At 45.4% G+C, this 20,106-nt stretch overlaps 1 protein-coding gene across 1 annotated transcript in view; it reads left to right on the top strand.

Moving 5' to 3' along the window:
• Nucleotides 1-2,803: 2,803 nt before the first annotated feature.
• RNF19A (ring finger protein 19A, RBR E3 ubiquitin protein ligase) overlaps nucleotides 2,804-20,106 on the top strand; it is a 60,499-nt gene continuing 43,196 nt past the window's right edge. Inside the window, exon 1 of the mRNA XM_075270305.1 lies at nucleotides 2,804-2,990. The gene's annotated coding sequence lies outside the window, so the exon portion shown is untranslated. The remainder of the gene's footprint in view (nucleotides 2,991-20,106) is intronic.

Here is a 20,106-nt window from a genome sequence, read left to right on the forward strand (position 1 = left end):
ACATCACTGTGTGTATTATCTCTGTACTATGACATCACTGTGTGTATTATCCCTGTACTGTGACATCACTGTGTGTATTATCCCTGTACTGTGACATCACTGTGTACATTAATTATACTGTAAAGTAAGATACATCTAAATCCCATCAATATTTGGTGTGAACTATGCCCTTTTATCAGTTTTTCTTGGTACTTGCAGACAGTTTTTGGCACAGCTCGGCACAGAGGTTGTTCCCGCCATCTTGGAGAACTAAGCACAGATCTTCTGTGGATGTAGGCTTGCTCCAATCCGTCTGTCTCTTCATGTAATCCCAGACAGACTGGATGATGTTGAGATCAGGGATCTCTGGGGGCCATATCATCACTTCCAGGACTCCTCCTCCAAAGGGCAAAGGCCACACCAAATATTGATGGGATTTACATTTCTCTTCTCTTCATTGACTTAATTGTGTTAAATAACCTATTAACACTTATATGTCTGAAAGCATTCTTATGTTGCTGCATTTTTTTCACACCTACTTAAAACTATCAGATGTGTCTTTACTGTCCAGGTCGTGTTTCTGTTCCTATGACAATCCTCATTATTCCCATCAGGTGAATTTGGGACACTTATTCCCTTACATGCCCTTATGAACCAGATTATTTTCCCCAATACGCCTATGGTAAGGAATTATTACCAGGTCAGTGTATTGCATCAGTCTAACCAGGAGTGTGAGGAAATACAGAAATAGTAAATAGGCTTTATACAGATGTAGCCGACTTCAACTTGAATCTTGTAAGCAAAAAGCCACAGAAAGCAATGGAGAAGAGTCGAGTCAAAGGGATTAGCAACTGTTTATTTAACATTTTAAAAGTCATGTTAAACTTGGCTACAACTCTAGATACCCTATAAAGCTGGTGACGCACGGGAGACGTCTTCTCTAGGGTGAGTGGCTAATTATTCCAGGTATAAGGAGTCTTGATGGTTGGATGGATAGCGCTCAAACACCAGTTGCTCCTGTATAGGAGAGGGCAAATCCCCCAAATCACTACCGTTTCATAAACATCACTTTACACCATTTCTATGACCAGCCTCAATAGCTATGTAGTGAATCTCCCATAGACTGTAATACAGTTGTATAACAGTCTATTGCCCCCTAGGACAGTTAATAAAATAGTTAAACACAATAAAAAATTTTAATAAAAATATTTAAAAAAAACCCAAAAAATTCAAATCGACCCCCCCCCCCCCATAGCTTTGAATTAGAAGTTATTAAAGAGGACCTTTCATGGGTTGGGGCACATGCGGTTTTATATACCGCTGGAAAGCCGTGTGATCTGCACCCCGGGTGAAGAACTATCAGTGCTGGTAGCTCTTCACAGTCAGAAGGGCATTCCTGTCAGGAACGTCCATCTTCACAGTAGCGCCTATAGCACTGTACTGTGAGAGCGGGGAGGACCCGGCACCGATAGCTCTTCACCGGGGGCACAGATCGGGAAAGCTGACAGTGCGCTGAATTCATCACACTGTTGGCTTTCCAGCGGTATATAAAACCGCCTGTGCCCCAACTCATGAAAGGTCCTCTTTAAACAAAAACAAATAAGTTATACATATCTTTGTTGAAAAACACCCGATCTACAAACAGACAAGAATATTTTCCTAATACAGCGAACGCCACACCGGTAAAAAAAATCGAAATAACCAAACTGCCGTTTTACACCATTTCGCCTCACATAAAAATTTGAACAAAAAGTGATCAAAACATAAGACGTTCCCCAAAATGATTCAAAGTGATTCAGAGCTTCAATCAGTGTAAGAGCTCAGAATCACACCCCTTTGTCTACTCCTGCCTGACTCCACCCACCTGACAGTACAGAGTAAGGGAGGGTTCACACGATGTAACATGCCGCATGATGTGGCACGTAGACGCCGCGTGAGCTTTTGCGGGCCGTTCATGCTCCCATGGGAATCGTATGCATACGATCCCCGCTCCCATTGAAATCAATGGGAGCGTGAACGGCCCGCAAAAGCTCACGCGGCGTCTACGTGCCACATCACGCGGCGTGTTACACCGTGTGAACCCTCCCTAATAGCATATCAGGGACCAAAACTAACAGCTTTGATTGCTCAGGAACGGTGGGGGCTAGAGAAAAAATTCCAACTGTGCCAGAATAATGGACTGGTTGGAGATGGTGTAAGGTCATCCTTAAATTATACGTGACTTGGGCACTTTATGTGCCGGTTACATTATATAATAGCAGCGTCACCAGCACAGGTTGTGTAAAAAGAGGCATGGGGTGCCGACATATTAGGGAGGGCCTTTGTTGGCCCCAAATCTCCAGGGGCCCAACTTTAAAAAGTTGCCAGGTCAGTTCTTGAGCCCTGGATATTTGGACGGATTCCTGTGCACAGAAACATCAATCTAATAAACTCTCCATATTTAAAAAAAAATTGTCCTTGTTTCCCATGGCAACCAATCACAGCGCAGCTTTCATTTTCCAGATGACTTTAAACCTAAAGCTGCGCTGTGATTGGTTGGGCAGCAGACAAGCTTTAGTTTCGGTCACAGGAGTTTCCATTGTTCCCTGTATTAACCCCTCCTGTGCTGTGACTGTACACACAATAACACGCCAGCAGCACTGTGTGTACTGTCTCCGCTCACGGCCCGCACGTCCCCCCACAGGATGTTGCGGTGACGTCACACGCGCCCGGCGCGCTCCCGCACGTCAGGACGCGCCGCCGTTGTTCCGCAGCAGAGGGTCCTGGCCGTGTATGAGTGTGTGTGCGCGCGCATTACGTCATCGCGTCTCGCTGTGCGACTGTTGAAGGCGTCGGGAGCGCGCGTCCCTCCCTGCTCTCTCTTCCCCCCGTCTTCTCCCCGGTTCCCTCACTTCCGCTTCACTGATGGCTCAGACGGCGGCCGTGGGGTCCGGCAGGAAAGTCGGGTGATTATATGCTCTGTCCTGTGTCCTGGCCGCCCGAGGAGGACTGTACGTGGACACGGTGCTGAGGTAGGACATGGTGGAGGCTCAGAAGTGAGGGGTGGCGGCTGCTGCTGCTGCTGGGATGGGAGTCTGTTGCCAAGGGTGAGATCATGGCCAGGGAGCTGCTGTGTAATGTGCTGGAGATACTGGTGTATGGAGTGTATCCATGGATGTGCCGGCTGTAATACAGGCTTGTGAGTGTGCCCACAGCTCCACATTGTGCTAGCCCATGGACTGGCTACTGAGCATTGTGCCAGAGACTTGCTTATGAGCTGTATGTAAAGTGTGGTGCTCACAATCTGCCCAGGAGACAGTGTATGCCACCTCTGCTTGGGACAGGGTACCATGCCAGCCAACTGGTGACCCCATACTGTGCCTATACTGGATGCTATACGCACATAGACTGGCACCAGTGCCTATCACTGGGCACATAGTGTATGTGGAGCTCTGCCATAGGCACATAGCTGCTGTAATACAGACGTGTAAGTGTGCCAGGAGACTGTGGCTGAGCTTCGATGCCGAGCCCCAAACTGTTCTTGCCTATGGACAGGGGACTGAGGTTTGCTTATGAGCTCTATGTGAAATGTGATACTCGAAAACTGCCCCTTAGACCAAGTATCTTGTCTATTAACCATTGCTTCTAAACATTGGACTTGAGGATTGGTACTGTGCCAAGAGAACGTACCGCAACTGGTGACCCCATACTGTGCCGTGCGTCTACATAGCTGGGTATTACTCATACTATCTGCCTGTATGCTGTGTGCACACCGATCGGGACATGTAAGGGGGAGATTCTGGAAATCTATGGGACTGTCTGAGATAGTGGAGTGCTGTCCCATAGAGATGAACAGAGCATTGGTTACTTAGTAAACTATCTTGTAATATTTGGGGATCCCAGCACTGGTCTAGCATTCATTCCCTTTGACCAGAAATACCCCTTTAAGTTGTATGGTAAAATCTGGACAAGAGTTCCTATCTATGGAAGCAGGCGGATCCCATTGTAAGTCGGTGCGGTCTGTTTGGTGCCTTTGGTGTGTGTCATGTGATGGATCGGGTGCTCTGTCATGATGTTAATGTGAACAGAGCCTTCAGCAAGTACTGTACATGTCACTGTTTACTTGTTACCGTTTTCGCTGCTGGGTCAGAATCTTACAGAACCTGTTGTTCCCATTTACATGTGTGTGTTCATAAGCACTTGTGTGTTCTTATTGGTATCTATTATTCTTAACCCCCCCCACACCAGACATGCAGCTGCCACAGATGGCACTTTGTGAACCTGAAACGCGTCTGTTACTGGCTGTAAAGTACAGACTTGTGCTGTGTCACAGCTGCTGCTATATACAGTCATACACTTAGTGCCTGCTTGCTGCTGCTGCTGTGTCGCTCAGTGGACAAGTTTTCTTTTCTAGGTATATAGGGGACAACTTTATATCATCATATTGTGCATGTTGGCTCTGTAGCATGTCCAGGTGACTACAACCTCCATCATGTTCTTAGCTGTTGTAGTACTGCAAATCATCACGGTAGAACTAAAACTCCCAGCATGCTTTGACCCTTGCTGCAATCTGCTGCTCTCTACTATGCACTATGGCTGGTTTCTCTTGTATTGTATTTAATGGTATTAAATCATCACTAGGGGTGTGTTCACATAATGTTGTGTCAGAATGGAGTTCGGCGTAGTTCCCCTGCTGAAAACTTACTCAGTTAGTTGTATTCAATGGCAAAACTGTTCCGTAGTTCATACACTTCTAGTTCTGCTGGGTTAGAAATAAGGAGCAAAATGCAACATGTTCTGTCCTGGATCCGATTCTGTGTTGGGTGACAACCTATGGATTGGCCTCATTTAATAGGACTAATCAGTGAGCACCCCGCGGCATCCTAAACTGCAAATCCATGTCAAAAATCCAAGATTCGGCTGTGATTGTCTACCATGGATTCCACATCGGAAAGTTTCTACATCTCACATTCTTATGTGAACATACCCAAAGAGGCCCCTTGAAATCTATGTCGGTCAGGAGTTGGCATAGCTTTCTGATATAACTCGTAGTAACTCGGTTTCTGCCATAAGCTGTAGTAAATTGGTCGGGCCTGAGGTGTCCCCACTCCACCCCCACCCCCCCCCCAAGAAAAAAAAAAAAAAGGTGGCGCACCATTGTTGCAAGCCTGGGCTATGATCCTTATCTACACTAGTTTTCAATATGTCTATCTTTTTTCCTCTGTTATCTACGATTACCATACAAGATCTTAGAAAAGCTGGATGACTTCCATCTTGGGAATTGTATGGTCGGCCATGCTTAAAATCATTTTGACAGATCCGAGCAATGACTTATGCCCACCAGTAGTTTTCTGTCCAGTTTTAGAAGGCGATAGACATTCTAGACGGGCTTGTAACTTCGGGCCAGAGAGGTCATGCTGCACAAACACAGGGCGATGGACGTGACCGACAGATGTGGGTAGAAGTTAGGCGTCCAGTGAGGGGAGCCCCAGTGCTCAGTCACTTATGTGGATACGTTTTTACCCCTTTAGAATAAGGCCCCACATAGCGGTTAGAAGAAACGCTTCGGAAAAAATGCGGCTCCAACACAAAGCGTGTTTTTTTTTTGTTTTTGGTTTTTTTTCTGCAGCACCTTTCACAGAAAATCTGCTTAGGTTTCCTCTGTGGACTTTCTGCTTCCGTTATACCTATAGGGAAACTGTCAGCATGTCTGTAGGTATAACTGACATGCTGCGATTCCCAGAACCACAACCGGTTTGGAAATCGCAGCGTTTCCATTGCGTCTATTTTTCCGTAGTGTGTGGATGAGATTCGTCGGCCTCAAGTAGGACTGTGGCAATTTGATCCTCAATAGAGCAGTCTCTTTAATCTAGAATTTCCTAATTGGGTCCTTCTTATTATTATTATTATTATTTTTAACCCTTTACCATATCTTGTGTCCTTCAATGGATCCTGTGCATTGATGGCGTCCTGCTATAGATTGACGCTGCAGATGCCTCATCGTGGAGGTTCCTGTCAGGTCATTGTACGCACCCTATTGTGTGTTTCTCCAGGTAGTCACATAATGTTCCAGGCATTCACATCATTGTAAGTGGCCACGTTCCTCAGCTCCGGAAGGAACCCCTGTGCACTTCTAGGTTAGCATTAAGCAAACGTATTGTTTATTGCAGACTGTGAGAATCTGTGGGGAAGAATAGGACCTGTGGATATGGGCTGATCTGCTCTCCCAGCCGTGACCACCTTTATAATGACTTACACAGGGTCCCGGTGGATATTACTGTTTGTTCTATGTGGGTTAGAGCATGACAATGGTATGTTAGCAGAGCATGGGAAAGGGTGATGGAACTGCCGGCGTTCCTTGCTTGTCTATTGCTTGTAGGTCGCTCCCTGTATGAGAAGTTATATGGAATTCAGATTCCCTGGTGCTCTTGTCCCAGTACAGTCTACAGGATTCAGGCTCCTTTGGTCTGATGGCCTTTTTCCACACGCCAGGTAGTGATCAGATCATCTGCTTCCACCATTCCCACTATACCGTATCACAAGGGACAGGAAGGCAGCTGCAGTGCCAGTTTATAGGGAGTCTGCCACCAAAGTCAGCATATCAACTCAGCCCACAGATGGGTTAGTCACCTGAATATAATGGTGTTATCCCTTGTGAATTGGTGTCTTTTTTTTTTTTTTTTTTTTTCTTTTTTTTAATCTCTGCCGCTTTTAGCTTTAGAACAGCGAACACCCAACGGATCACCTTGTAGTCAAAGGGCCCACTGGGCTCCGTGTGTAACTGCTATCTTAGGGAGCGTTCACTACCGTCGGTGTCCGATGCTAATGTCAGCGCAAAATTTTGTCTTGTCTTGATGACATCATTGTTTAGCACTGGTACGGCATGTGACCATTGTGACTAGTGATGGGCTGCACGCATCAATACTGGTAAAGAAGAGGCGAGTATAATTTTATTTTATTTTTGGATAACCCCTTTTAAGTGGGTTGCAGCCTAAAGACCAAAGCTGTGGAGTGTCAGTATCCAAAACACCGACTCTGGCTTTTATTTTTTCCACAGAGTGACTCCTTCATAAATGGCGGCTGGTCACGGTCAGAGCAGTAAAGATCCTCGAATTCATTAAAAATCCAGTGATTGATTCCTATGAAAGCGAATATGAAACAACCTATACGTCTAATTATATGATAGTAATAATTGTAAAATAGAATTAAAAATCACGTTATTTTACAGCCAGAGTTGGCAACTTTTTTTTCCCCCAACTTCAGCTAAAATAGGATCTCATCCCACAACCGTGATAGGAAAAAAAACATGGCTGCCGTCTTTGAGAAACAGAGCGAATCTTGTCTATGGGATGTTATTAGGGGGCGTTCACACTACCACTGCTGTCCGCCAAGGGGTTTCCGTCCTAAACCCCGGGGAAACCGGGCAGGGGACAGCTTGCCGGTGGTCAGCTTCAAAACCCAAACACTTGAATGGGTTATTAAAGCTAACCGCCAGTGTCCGTATACGGCCTCTCTTCCTGGAAACTGTTTTTTGTTTTTCTTATTTATGCATGGATGCAAAGTCCTGCATGTACGACTTTGTGTCCTGGCAGAAAAAATGGTTTCCAGGCGGAGAGGCCGCATACGGATTCAAATGAATAGGTTTTAAAGCTGACCGCCGGCAAGCCATCCCCTGTCTGGTTTCCCCGGGGTTTAGGACAGAAACCCCATGGCGGACAGAGGAAATAGTGTGAACTCCCCCTTAGTCTTATAACTCAACATTATTTAGTTGAATTGGTCAGAGCTGTAATTCCAGACTCCGCCTGTGGACAGGAGTGGCGCTCTTTCTGTACAAATGAATCTTTTTTTTTCTTTTTGCCATCCACTGATATAAAGCATCGAGTAGATGAGCCTTGTGACAAGAGCTTGTCTTCTCAGCTGTCCGCTGCTACTTACAGACTCTAGAAAGCATTAAGGGGCTAGTTCACACGGGGACATGGAGGAGGATTTTGACAGCGGAATCCACGTCATAATCCTCCTCCATACAATGTTAGTCTATGTAGACTGCTAGCTTTTTTTTTTTTTTTTTTTTTTCTGCTAGCAGATTTTTCTGAAAGAAAGCAATGGAAGTGAATGGGAGGCGGAAACCGTGCATTTTTTTTTTCGCGTGGTTGTTTGCAAAAATAAGCAACGCTTTTTTTTTGCAAAAAAAAGCGACTTGTTTTTTTTTTTTGTTTTTTTTTTTTTTTTTAGCCCATTCACTTTACAGGAGGGGAAAACAGCCTGGCTGTTTTTTTAAGCTGTTTTTGCAAAAAAAAGCTCAAAAAAAAGCTTGACAAGGTCCAAAATAAGCCACACGTTCTTTACTTGTGAAGTAACCCTAAGATTTCCTGTAGCCTCTGAGGGGTATTGTGGTGCTGTTACAGTACAGATATCATGTGGAGAGGGGGAGAGGTAGCGTCTGAATTAGCACTTTGTATATATTTTACTTGATGGGGGCCATTTATTTATTTTCCTTGTATACATAGTGTCTGACGCTCGCAGCTTTTGTGATCCCTTCTCGTATGTATAGGTGATCTGCATTCCCTGACACTCCTTTGGACCTGGGTATGTGGGTGGAAGCTCGGTGCTCGCTGACGTATGGAGAAATCTACTCGTCATTGCATTCATCCAGCCTCCTTGAGGTGCTCGGTGTCTTTAGCTAACGTTTGTCACGACTCTGCAGCAGGGGGATCTGCTATCACTGACATGACGCTGCTCTCTGACACGCTGGTTTTGCTTTCATTTTTTGAGCGTTGCGTAGCAGGCTTCATGTAGTTTGCATCCCCCCCCCCCCCTTTAGGACCCCTTCCATATTAATGTTATTGCTATGGCAACATTAACTGGAATTGCTTTAGGAGCTGCTGGTTAGACTGGTCAGCGGGCCGCCTATGGATGCAAATATCTGTCCCTGTGTCATCTACAGGCACACGGCATTAAAGGGGGCGTCAGTGTTTCGGAAATCCTTTTAGTTTAGCTATGGAGTAAACAGTAGTCCCCTTCTATATACTACCGCTTTCCATTACGTCGCCTCTAGAGATTTTTGTATATATCTTACGTTGTGTTGCAAGATTTAACATTTTTTCCGTGCGTATTAAATCTACTTATAATATAGGGAGTTTGTGCTGAGAAAACTAAGGAAATGTGATTTTAAAAAAATACCCACGCACAGTACTTGCCTCTTAAAGGGAATTCCCAGTCAAACTGAAAAACCCAGAGGGAGGGTTGGGGTTCTCGTATTATAGTGATGGGTTCTCCCCTATTCTATCCAGTTCCTGCCCTGTTCAGGCTAGAATTGAAGAGGCCGAGGTGGCCGCTGCTGCCGATCACTAGCCTCAGCAGTCACCAGTTGGCTTCTTGTGATGTCACTGCCAATGGTTGGCCATAGTGGCCAGCTGATCCATTGCACTACTAACCCATGGAGTGGAATGGGGGACCGCACACAGTTGTAACAGACCCCCCACACTTCCCTGAGTTTTCTAGTTTAACTGGAAAATCCTTTTAAATCCCATTAAATTGCTGCAGCATTGTCCCCAGAACATAAGCAAAGACCAGGGTGCACTGCAGCAACCCTGCCTATAAGCTGCTTCATTGTATATATTGTCAGTCTATAAATATTAGGATCCAGAGAACCCTTAGAAGGGGTTCCCCAGGATCAGTGGGGGTACAACACTTAGAACAGATCAACTAAGTGAAGGGGCTGAAGCTTTTGGATAAGTTCTTTTTGAAGTGTAGGTCCGGTGCACATCTGTGCATATGGGTTTCCATTTGGGGAGTCCGCTCTGGGACCCCCCTCCCCCGAACGTAAACCTAATCCGCATAACAAAGCAGTTACCTTAGGAACCCCGGACCCCATAGATTATAATGGGGTCCGTGTGGTTTCTGCACGTAAAATGCAGAGAGGGGAATGGAATCCCCAAACTCGGATATGGACCGGACCGTAGTGCCATACATTGTATAGTGATATGAAATATGATGTATCTGTAGCATGGCCAAGTGACCAATACATCTGATGTCACCAATCTAAGGAGGAACTCGCTCAAAGCTTCATGACCTCTTCAAACAGCTGATCGGCAGGTGTCCTGGGTGTCGAACTTTACCAATCTAGAGTTGCTGGCTTTTCCTAAGTATCGGTCTTCAATATCATACACCCAGAAATGAGTGGCGTGGAATTTTTGTTCTGCTATATTTGCTGTCTGAGCGATTATAGTGACGGGCCTCATTACCTGACAGTGAACCGATGGTGGGGGAATCCTTGCTGGAGACCTTCCAGGTATTATACTGATCCCGCATCGTCATGTCACCTATTCCTCTGCAGGAGGCAGTATTTACATCCTCCGTACCTTTTGGATAGTTTCCCTAGTCCAAGACATCGATGGCGTCCAGATACGGCCTATAGAGAGAGGCTGTCCTCAGTATATGGTAGCGGTGCCCGGTCTATACCCAGCCTTGTACACCAATGGAAAATAACGCAGTAACATTTCATTCTGGAGAAATAAGCTTTCACTAATCTGATCACTACTTACTGCTAGTAACCCTTCATTGCCTAAGAAACCTGCAGTTTTCTTTCCGATACGTTGCAGTGACAGTTCATGCCTCATACTTCACTGTCTGCTCCCTGAAATGCTCTTCCGCTGCAGGGGTGCGTGGGGGGGGACAACAAAGCCATGCATTGATTTTCTTGTCCGACTCTGCAGAAGTGAACGTGCGTCTGCGTTGACAAATTCCTGCTGATGTCATGGAATACATAATATGTGTATTTAACCCAATGCAGGGAAACCCTCCAAAACTGCTTGTACTGGTGCTGGGGGGCCAAACCCTTGAAGGATACGCTATCTGCCAGCTCAAAGAAGAAGGTTCGATTTTATTTTTTTTTTTTGTTAAGCGCTTGTACTTTTTTAGGACTAGGTGCCCTGAGCAGCGTAGGTTACCAGAAGCCTATTAAGTATAGCGCTGAGTATTACCAGTACAACGTGATACCTGCTTAGTATCCAGACGTAAAATACTCACCCCGTGCACACAGAGGCCCTGAGATGTGAGAAGTCGTCTACATAGATGCACGGATATCACGGAGTGCAAATATATTCCTTAAATCGTGACAGATGTTCTCGCTGTGAATATCCGTACTGGATCTGTGTATGAGGCCTTGTCAGACGTCTGTGTATTTCCTGATGTCTGCCCCTGTAAAACCATGCTGGGGCCCAATACTAAAAAAATGTCACCCATGTGCTATGGTCGTTTTTTTTTTTTTTTTTTTTTGCATACTTTGCCTTTTTTATAGATAATTCAGGAGGGGGTGGGCGAGGGGGTTTTGGGGAAGGAGAGTTGAGGGAAAATTATCCTGTAAGGTATAACAGTCTGGCAGAGGACAGAATTTGAGGGGTGAATTTATTATTATATGTATTCCAGAAAACTGGTGTAAAAATGGTGCAACTTTGGTGCGTTTTTCTGTCCGACTCAAGTGATGGCCCATCCAGTCTATTGGTGTGACTTGTAGCTGAGCCAAATTTCCAGCCTCATACTGATTTAGGGCTCATTCACACAGGGCAAGAGGTGGCGGATTTTGGTGCTGAATCCTGCTCAAAATCCGCCCCCCTCACAATAGAGGTCTATGCAGACCGCTAGCGTTCTTTTTTCCGCTAGCGGTTTGTTTCCACTGTTTCAGCCGCGGTGTCCGCCTCGCGGCAGCACCCTCCGGGCTAGGCTTATTCATTTGGGCCTACTCCGGAGCGGGAAGCTGCGGCTGTCGGAAGTTGCAGCAGGCGCATTTTGGTCCTATTCTGATGTAGCTTCCCGCTTCAAGATCAGGACCAGCAGATGACTGTGCTGCCACCGGCCTGCCGCGAAATTAAAACATGGGTTGCACACTGGGGACACGGGGATGTCCCCATGTGCTACCCTTGCCATGCTTCTGTGGCTCCTTTCATTAAATGAATAGGAGCCACAGAAGCATAGGTACCAAAATAGGATCTATCTGATGTGGCCCGGGATGTCAGCCCGTACTTGGGATCGTGAAAATCTCAGTCGTGTGTACGGGCCCATAGAAAAGAACGGGTCAGTGTGCTATCCGGAAATACACGGCTGATCCACACCATGGTCGCCTGCAAGGGGCTTTAAAGTATATTGGATCTATTAGTAATGGGCATGGTAGGACTAAGACGTCTTATGCTACCATAGCCATTTCTAATAGATCTTTTTGTCTTTGTAAGCAGACCTCTTGCTTTATTACATCCTATCTCTGAATTGGAAAGTTTGAAGGCTGAGCGAGAGAGCCCGGACCTATCTCTCTGGCCATGTGTAGGGAGGAGGAAGGAAAAGAAGTATCATGTGCTGTTCTGTATACAAGGTCGGCGTCTTATGAGACAGTGTCGGTTCTCAGTACTAACGCATTTCTATCCCACCCATAGGCAGACCTAGCAGAAGTACAAACTGGTGGGATGACATGTCCCATGACACATCATGCAGGGAAAAATAGCTACAATACTTGCTGGGAAAGTAAAAGCGATTGAGAAAGATGCCGTGTGAACGAATCCTTATCATACTTCTCACCCAGTGGGTCGGGGATATAAGAACGTAGTAGCCGCGGCAGATATAGATGAGGACAATTGGTTCACTATCTGGCAGGTGGTCAGTGTGCGCATCTCCTGTTTGGTTATAGGGGTTGTCTGGAAGATGGCCTTCACCACCAGTCTCTACTTTCTGGATAGCATGGACTAAGCAGGTTACACCAGGGTCACACCAGCACTGAGAGCCGCCTGTTCTTGTCCTATGATGGACAATAGGACCACTAAAATGGCGGACATGAACAGAGCCCGATGGACCCTATTGACCACATGGTGCCCTTTGTTTTCGAACTGAAAGCGCCAGACAAAAAAAATATTTTTTTTTAGGAGATGCAGACTCTGAATGTGTAGCCGAACTGTCCTAACAATAGAAAATAGGAATACCCCTTTAATAAAGGGGGCGCCAGCATGTCTGATCCTTCTTTGCCTTGACTTTTGGGAGACTCCTCCATTCACATCAGATGGTTGGACCCATTGATCGTCTGTGTTTTACAAAGTCACAGATTTCACAGGAATATCCATCTTGGGTTGCCAGCCTGATGCAGGCTATACCTAGGGCTCGGATACTGCAACGTGTCACGTTGCTATGTGGGAATTAAGCCTTAAAGATCAGCAGGGGCTGACGGGGCACAAAATCCCCATCTGAGCCCTGGTAACAGTCGTGTCATTCAGACTCCTTTGTTCTCTTTTCTCTATGGGATGAGCGTGTGGGAGACAGGAATGTTTCTAGGACTAGGCCGCTTTTTATTGGGAAAATGACAAGGGAGAAATGTCAGCTGTGAAACCATTGTGTTACTGTTACTAAGGATTACCGGATATACACGGATTACGTGACTTCAGCACTAGAATTAAAAACTTTTTTTTTTTAATTTTTTTTTTTTTTTTGGTAATGACCTCCAGTCTCTGAGGAAACCAGTCTCTGTTGGGGGGCAGATTTTGATAGTCGGGACATCCTCCTCAGCATTGTGTATGGTTAATAGTAGATGTCGAGTTGACCCATATTAGAGTTTATTATTATTTATTATGCTTACTTTTGTAGCGCCATCATATTCCGCAGCACTTTACAGATATTTTCAGTCACTGTCCCATATAGGGCTCACAATCTACATTCCCTATCAGTATGTCTTTTGGTGTGTGGGAGGAAACCGGAGTACCCGGAGGAAACCCACGCAAACACGGGGAGAACATACAAACTCCTTGCAGATGTTGCCCTTGGCGGGATTTGAACCCAGGACTCCAAGGGCTGCAATGCTGCAGTGCTAACCACTGAGCCACCATGCTGCCCTTACACCCGCCATGGTCACTTCCACAGGATGCCAGTTTACTGCTCAGTATAGATTCGGGGCTTGAGAAACCAGGAGGAGGCCTTCACCAACATGAGAAGAACAAATACACCGTGCAGATATTGTCCTTGGTCTGGTGTGGACGCAGGACCCCAGCGCTACAAGGCCGCAGGGTTTCTAAAAAATTGGGAAGAAAATATTTTTACAGCTTCATAGATGCAGCCCCTTGGCATGTCCCCCCCTTACTAGGATCTGTCAGGAATCCCATAAGGTTACACTTTTATGGCCCTCTTATTGGGGTATTTTAATTGTTTTCCTCCCCAGAGAGAAATCTGGACACCCAAGAGCACATTAATGAGGCCTATAGGCCAAAAGCCTGAGTGCCCCGGATCCAGAGCTATGATGTATATCACTGTGACACGTTTACCTCAGAGTATATGTATGTTTGCATTGAGACTGGAATTAGAGGTCATCTTTTTTTTTTTTTTTTTCTTGTCCTGAAGACAAACCAAATTCTAACGTCCTACCTTGTTCTAAAAATATGCCGCGATAACAGTCTCCAAGAATACAAACCGCAGCTCTGTGTCACTCAGGGGAAGTAAATATACATTTTTTAGGGAAAATAATTTATTTTCCGTTTGCACAAAAAAGCGGTCAGGGGCGTTGTGGGTGTGCAGCTGCTTTTTACGTGTGTTTTATAGGGAGCGTTCCCTATTCTAGTTGATAAAAGTAGGACAAGGAGTTGTACACACTAAAGTGTACAGAGCAGGGGCGGACATGCTAAGCGGGGGGGGGGGACTATCGCCTTCATATCAGCTTTCTGGGGGAAAATGCCTAAACCGATGAACGTCATGGCTAATAATTTCTGGTGGTTTATAGATTTTTATTTTATTTTTGGTTATTTCGGTTCACTTATTACAATATTTGCCAGGTTCTATCTGCAGTTTTGTTCTGCTTTTATTACTATGTGGGGTCTATTCAGACCAGAGTATAATAAGCAGAGGCCTAGGGGTTTTGCGCTAGGGTCACACTAGCATTTGGGTTTGCATGGGGACTTGAAAGACTGAGGCACCGTCTGCTTGCAAACCCACAGACCCCAAAGACTATAATGGGGCCCACCCGTCCTTGCAGGACTTTTCTCTCGGCCGATTTTAGTGGAATCTGCAGCGGAGACTCCAATACAGATGTGGATCCAGCCTTGCTCCCTTCTCATGGGCTCCACAACTCCTTTAGGCCTCTTTTAGCCTCCTAGATAACGTCAAGATGCTGATAGAGTTGGTTAGGAGGATGGATTGTAATGGAAGGCCCTGGGCTACAACCCAAAAGTAGCATGGCCAAAATAATCATAATTGAGGTAAGATGCCCAATTTTTACTTAGGTCATAATCTCCCTCCTTAGGGTGGAAATATTAGAAAACAATGACCCCATGACTGTTCTTGCACTGGGACCTTCTGTGGTCGGTGTCCACTCCTGGTACAGAGACAGAGGATGCTGCAGGGTCTTGGGATCACATAATGTCCTCAGTTGCACCCGCCGGTGCACGAGCTGGCTAGAAGGGCTCATATGATCTATTTCGGACCATGGAATTAAAAATACATTCCTTGTATAAATGGGAGGTTCCTCCCCCCCCCCCCCCCCCCCCTCCATGTGACGGAGCCGCTTGTTACTGCCGTGAATGCCTCTTACAATCCCTGCCTATCTGTTTATAGTGCCGGGTGGAAGTTTCCATCTGTCCGGCCTGCCAGAACGTAAGGAACGTTTTTAGTCATCTTTTCACTTCCACAGAAACCTGCATAGACGTTCACATTGTACTTCATTTGAATGGCTTACTTGTACGATGATGATGTGCAGATTAGATATCCATGATCTCATTTGTATAAAACCAAAATTCGCCCCCGGGAAAAAGGAAAATGAGCGTGTGCTGTCAGGGTATCAGGTTATACACAGAAGAGTAGGCCGTGACTCTGAGCTGGGTGATGGGGTAGATTAAGAGGGCAAATACTCTTGTGCTTTCACTATGTTTTTTGCTTTATTGTATTCTCTATCAGCAGGGTAGGGGTTAAGTGATCACTGGGACCCCACTAAATATGTGTAGAGGGGTCCTGTATAATATCAGTATATCTTTGGCTTGTGGGAGCAAATCAGGACACCCACATAAAGCGAGGAGAGCATTGCAAAAAACATAAGCAAAGGAGATCACCTCACCTGGGTAAAATATGGGGCATGAAGAGTCCAAAAGTGGGGTCGGAGTCCACTTGTGTAAGCTGTAATTTTAGATATTGCTTTTGGGCAGACTTAAACCCAGGACCCTCGTGCAGCATGGCAACAGTGCTGACCAATGAGCCAACGTGCTGCCCATAGGTGCGGTGATATTTAGCCATAGAAACAGCGAAGGAGATTAAAAGGATTAGTTTTAGGATTAGGATTTTTTTTTTTTTTTGCATGGTACATGGCTTTTGCTGCGGCCCACCTTATAGGAAAGCATGGTCAGCGATGCCAAGACAGAACATCCCTCATCCTATAGGACTAAAGAGGACACTTCCGAAGCTTTTCTCAGTCTTCTATGTCTGATGTAGGGTCTGACACATTGTATATAGACCTGAACATGGCAGCACGCAGGTATTTCATGAACACTAGTGAGGACACTTGTCTTCTGAGATGGTTGCTGGCTAGAATTATAAAGCTATTCCACTGCCTGTAGGTGAGATGTGTCCCATGACTTTTCCCGGGAACTATAGAGCAGATTGATAGAGAGGAGAATATACTTTGCCTTAAGTTTTTCTTAAAGAGATCCTGTCATTAAAATGCAATTTTTTTCTAACACTTAGGAATAGTTTTAAGAAAGGCTATTCTTTTCCTACCATTAGATGGCTTCTCCACACCGCCGTTTGGTAGAAAGCCCGGTTTACTTCAGTATGCAAATGAGCTCTCTGGGGAGGTCCCAGCGCTCAAACAGCACTGGGGACGTCCCCAATGCTGCGAGAGAAATCTCCAGCGACGCCTCCATCTTCGTCTGCAACGCCCTCTCCCTGTGTCGTCTTCCGTCCTGGGTTTCATTCTTTTAGGCCTCGGGCAGAGCCGACTGCGCATGCCCGGGCCACAAGAAAATGGCTGCTTACACAGTAAGCTGGTGTAATCGGCCATTTTCTTGTGGCCTGGGGTATCCAATGATAGGATCCCTTTAAAATGAAATGACCTAAAAGTGATGTGTATGCGTCCCAGCCTTCTGCTATAAAGATCTATATAACTTTAGTTATCGTAGGAAAGTCTAGTAGATTTGTCATTCTTGCATTTCGCCTCCTCCCTGAAAGTGAATACGAGTCCACCTGTATCCGAGTCACTGGAGAGATTAATCTTGGAAGACTGTATCCCAAGCTTATAGACTCTTGACACCAGCCTGCTCAAGTCACCTCTTGAGTCTACGGGATGAATGAAGCCTTATCACCAAATTCCCATCAAACTTTAAGGAGACACTTTGGACTCTTTTTTTTTTTTTTTTTTTTTTTTTTTTTTTTTTCCCCAGAGACGATTGCAGGCTGTCCTGTTTCTGGAACCACAAGGATCACTTAGAATAGTAGCCGGTGGCAAGTATTAAAGGGAACTCTAGGTTTAGACCGGAAATATGGAGTTAAAGGGGTTGTCACTATAGACCACTATCCCGTAACCACAAGATAAGTGTCAGATCGTTGTGGGTCTCACATTTGGGGCTCCCAGCGATCAGATAAATGGGGAATTCTTCTGGAGGTGTAATGGTCGGTGTGCTTGTGTGATCAGTTCTCTATTCACTGTTCTGGGGTTTCTCGGAGCAGAATCTTGAACTAGAATTGAATTCCAGTTTCGCGGGCAGAATGGAGCATCATTCACAAGAATTCAGAGGAACTTTTGTTCTCAGGTCTCCTAATCGCTGGGGTCCCATTGGTCAGACCCCCAGAAACCTGACCTATGTCTGTTGTGTGACAACCCCTTTAGTTCCCTGCTGTTCAGCTCCATTTTCAATTGAAGAATGAATGACTGAGGGGCAAGACCTAATTTTTCTGTCCTGCTCTAGCCAGACAAGGAAGGGGACAAGATGTCGCACACAGAAGATTTCTATATAGATCTTATAACTTGGCAAAATCTTTCTTTTCCTTTGCTTTACTGTTCCTTTAATTCCTAGGGTGTCGCCTATATTTGATTGTTAAAATCTTGACAAGGACGACGTCTCAAGGACTTGACTTTACAGGCTTTTAATGTTTGGGAGATATGTGATTCAGCTTAGAAGAATGGCGCTAGTCATCCCGAGGGTTAGATTTTTAACAGCTAGTTGTATGGCTAGCAACCGTGAAGTTCTACTCCGTTATTAGGTTTTCTCATGAATTTTGGATAAAGCCATATGATGCTCGCTTCGGAGCCGTCAGACGTTACAAGGCAGCGCTGCCTCGCTGTCCTTGTCGCCTTGGGAGATCTAATTTACACTGATGCATCCAGGAGGTTTTGCAGGCCCGTAGCAAGCAGTTCTCACTAGACAGTAGAGTTAATATCCCGTGTTTGCTTCTAGCCCTGCTGGCGTGACTCATAGTTGGATTAAAATCCTGCTGTCAGCTTGCAGTCAGCTGCTTCCCTTTCAGTCATGGCAGCGTGCTCTATTTAATCCGTCCGGGCGTGGCAACCGCGTTCAAAGTGAAACTATCGGTTTCCTTTTCTTGGAAATTGAATCTATAGTGTTGCATTTAAAGAATTTTTGAGAGTTGTGCGGATAATCCACACCATCCCCATTGTGGACTCCAGCTGTGATCTGAGCCTACTGCTGCCTGATGTCACCGTAAAGAGCGTGTTACATGGCGGAGGCGTAAAAGCCACTCATTTATTGCTTTATTTGTGTACAGAAAATGCCCTTGCGTTAATCACGGTTTTTCCTGAGAATTCTGAGATTTGTTGAAGTGACGCCGCAAACTTTTTTTTTTTTTTGTCTGAACTCAATATATTCCAATATATTGTCTTCAATGGCACATCTGTAAATGCAGATAGTATACGGACACATTCATTACTGAGCTGTTATGCACATGTCAAGTTTATACAGATCAATATCCAGACCATAGAAACAATCCGCAAAATATGGTGCAGGTCCTGTTCATGTCAATGTGTGCGGCACATACTTGGGCAAAATGCGTGTGTCAGAGTCGTGATAGTCGCACGGATGACATTTGTGTCTTGCCTGCTCATTCACTGCTCCATTTGTTGAGGTCACTGGTTTTGTGCATGAGGCCCAATTCATGAAACTATATTGGCAATGTTGGGGGCTGAGGTGGGGGTTCCAGGTATTTCCTATTAATTGGTGAGGGTTCCAGGTCTCACATATTCATCAGTGGGGTTCCAGGTATCACCTATTGATCGGAGGGGTTCCAGGTCTCTCATATTGATCGGTGGGGGTTCCAGGTCTCACATATTCATCGGTGGGGGTTCCAGGTATCACATCTTGATCGGTGGGGGTTCCAGGTAACACATATTGATGACCTTCCTTAAAGAGCTCCAAAGATGTACTGATAGGACACTTAGCTTGTGAGCCCTATATGGGAAACGGACTCTCAATATTTGTAAAGCGCTGCAGAATATGTTGTTACTATACAAGCAAAAGAAATAATAGGTTATCACTATGCAGGTGCTGGAGACCCTTTAAGAAGCTGTGATCTAGTCCCCAATCTCTCCATTTCTTGTAGGTTGTGCTCTTTAGGTTGTTATTGTATGCGGTTTGCACTGTGTAGGAATATACTTGGGCAGGACCTTATATACTCCATCGCCACTTGAGATCTGAAACTTCTTCCTCCTCTGCTTAACCACAAAGCCGGCTGTGTTTTTTAGCCGGTATCAGCCGCAGAAGAACAGCTCTGCCCATTGCACAAGCTCCGGATCTGATAACGTACTGTTGCCTCATTGCTTTTTTTAAAAATTTATTTTTTATTTATTTTTTTTTTTTTAATAAGGCCTCATTTTTGTAAATAAATAAATTTTCCCTTTTATTGTAGTGGAAGTTCTGACTGAATGTGGAGGATGGTAACTTCCCCCACTAGACTACTTATGACACTTGACGTGGGGTTTTCATTTGGGGGATAATAGTTATTCATGTAGAAGATGCTTCCAAATGCAAAACATGGCCCCTATTTTGATGCATTTTTAGATCCAAAGCACTGCAGTCAGGGGTTATTCAAGGGGTTATCCAAAATTGTTTCATAAGGCCCCTTTATTATTTACTAGCTGGTACCCGCGACTTCGTCTGCGGTGATTGTAGCAGTGGGTATATACAGGCG

This window comes from Leptodactylus fuscus, chromosome 4 (genome assembly GCF_031893055.1).
Source record: "Leptodactylus fuscus isolate aLepFus1 chromosome 4, aLepFus1.hap2, whole genome shotgun sequence".
Taxonomy (NCBI): Eukaryota; Metazoa; Chordata; class Amphibia; order Anura; family Leptodactylidae; genus Leptodactylus; species Leptodactylus fuscus.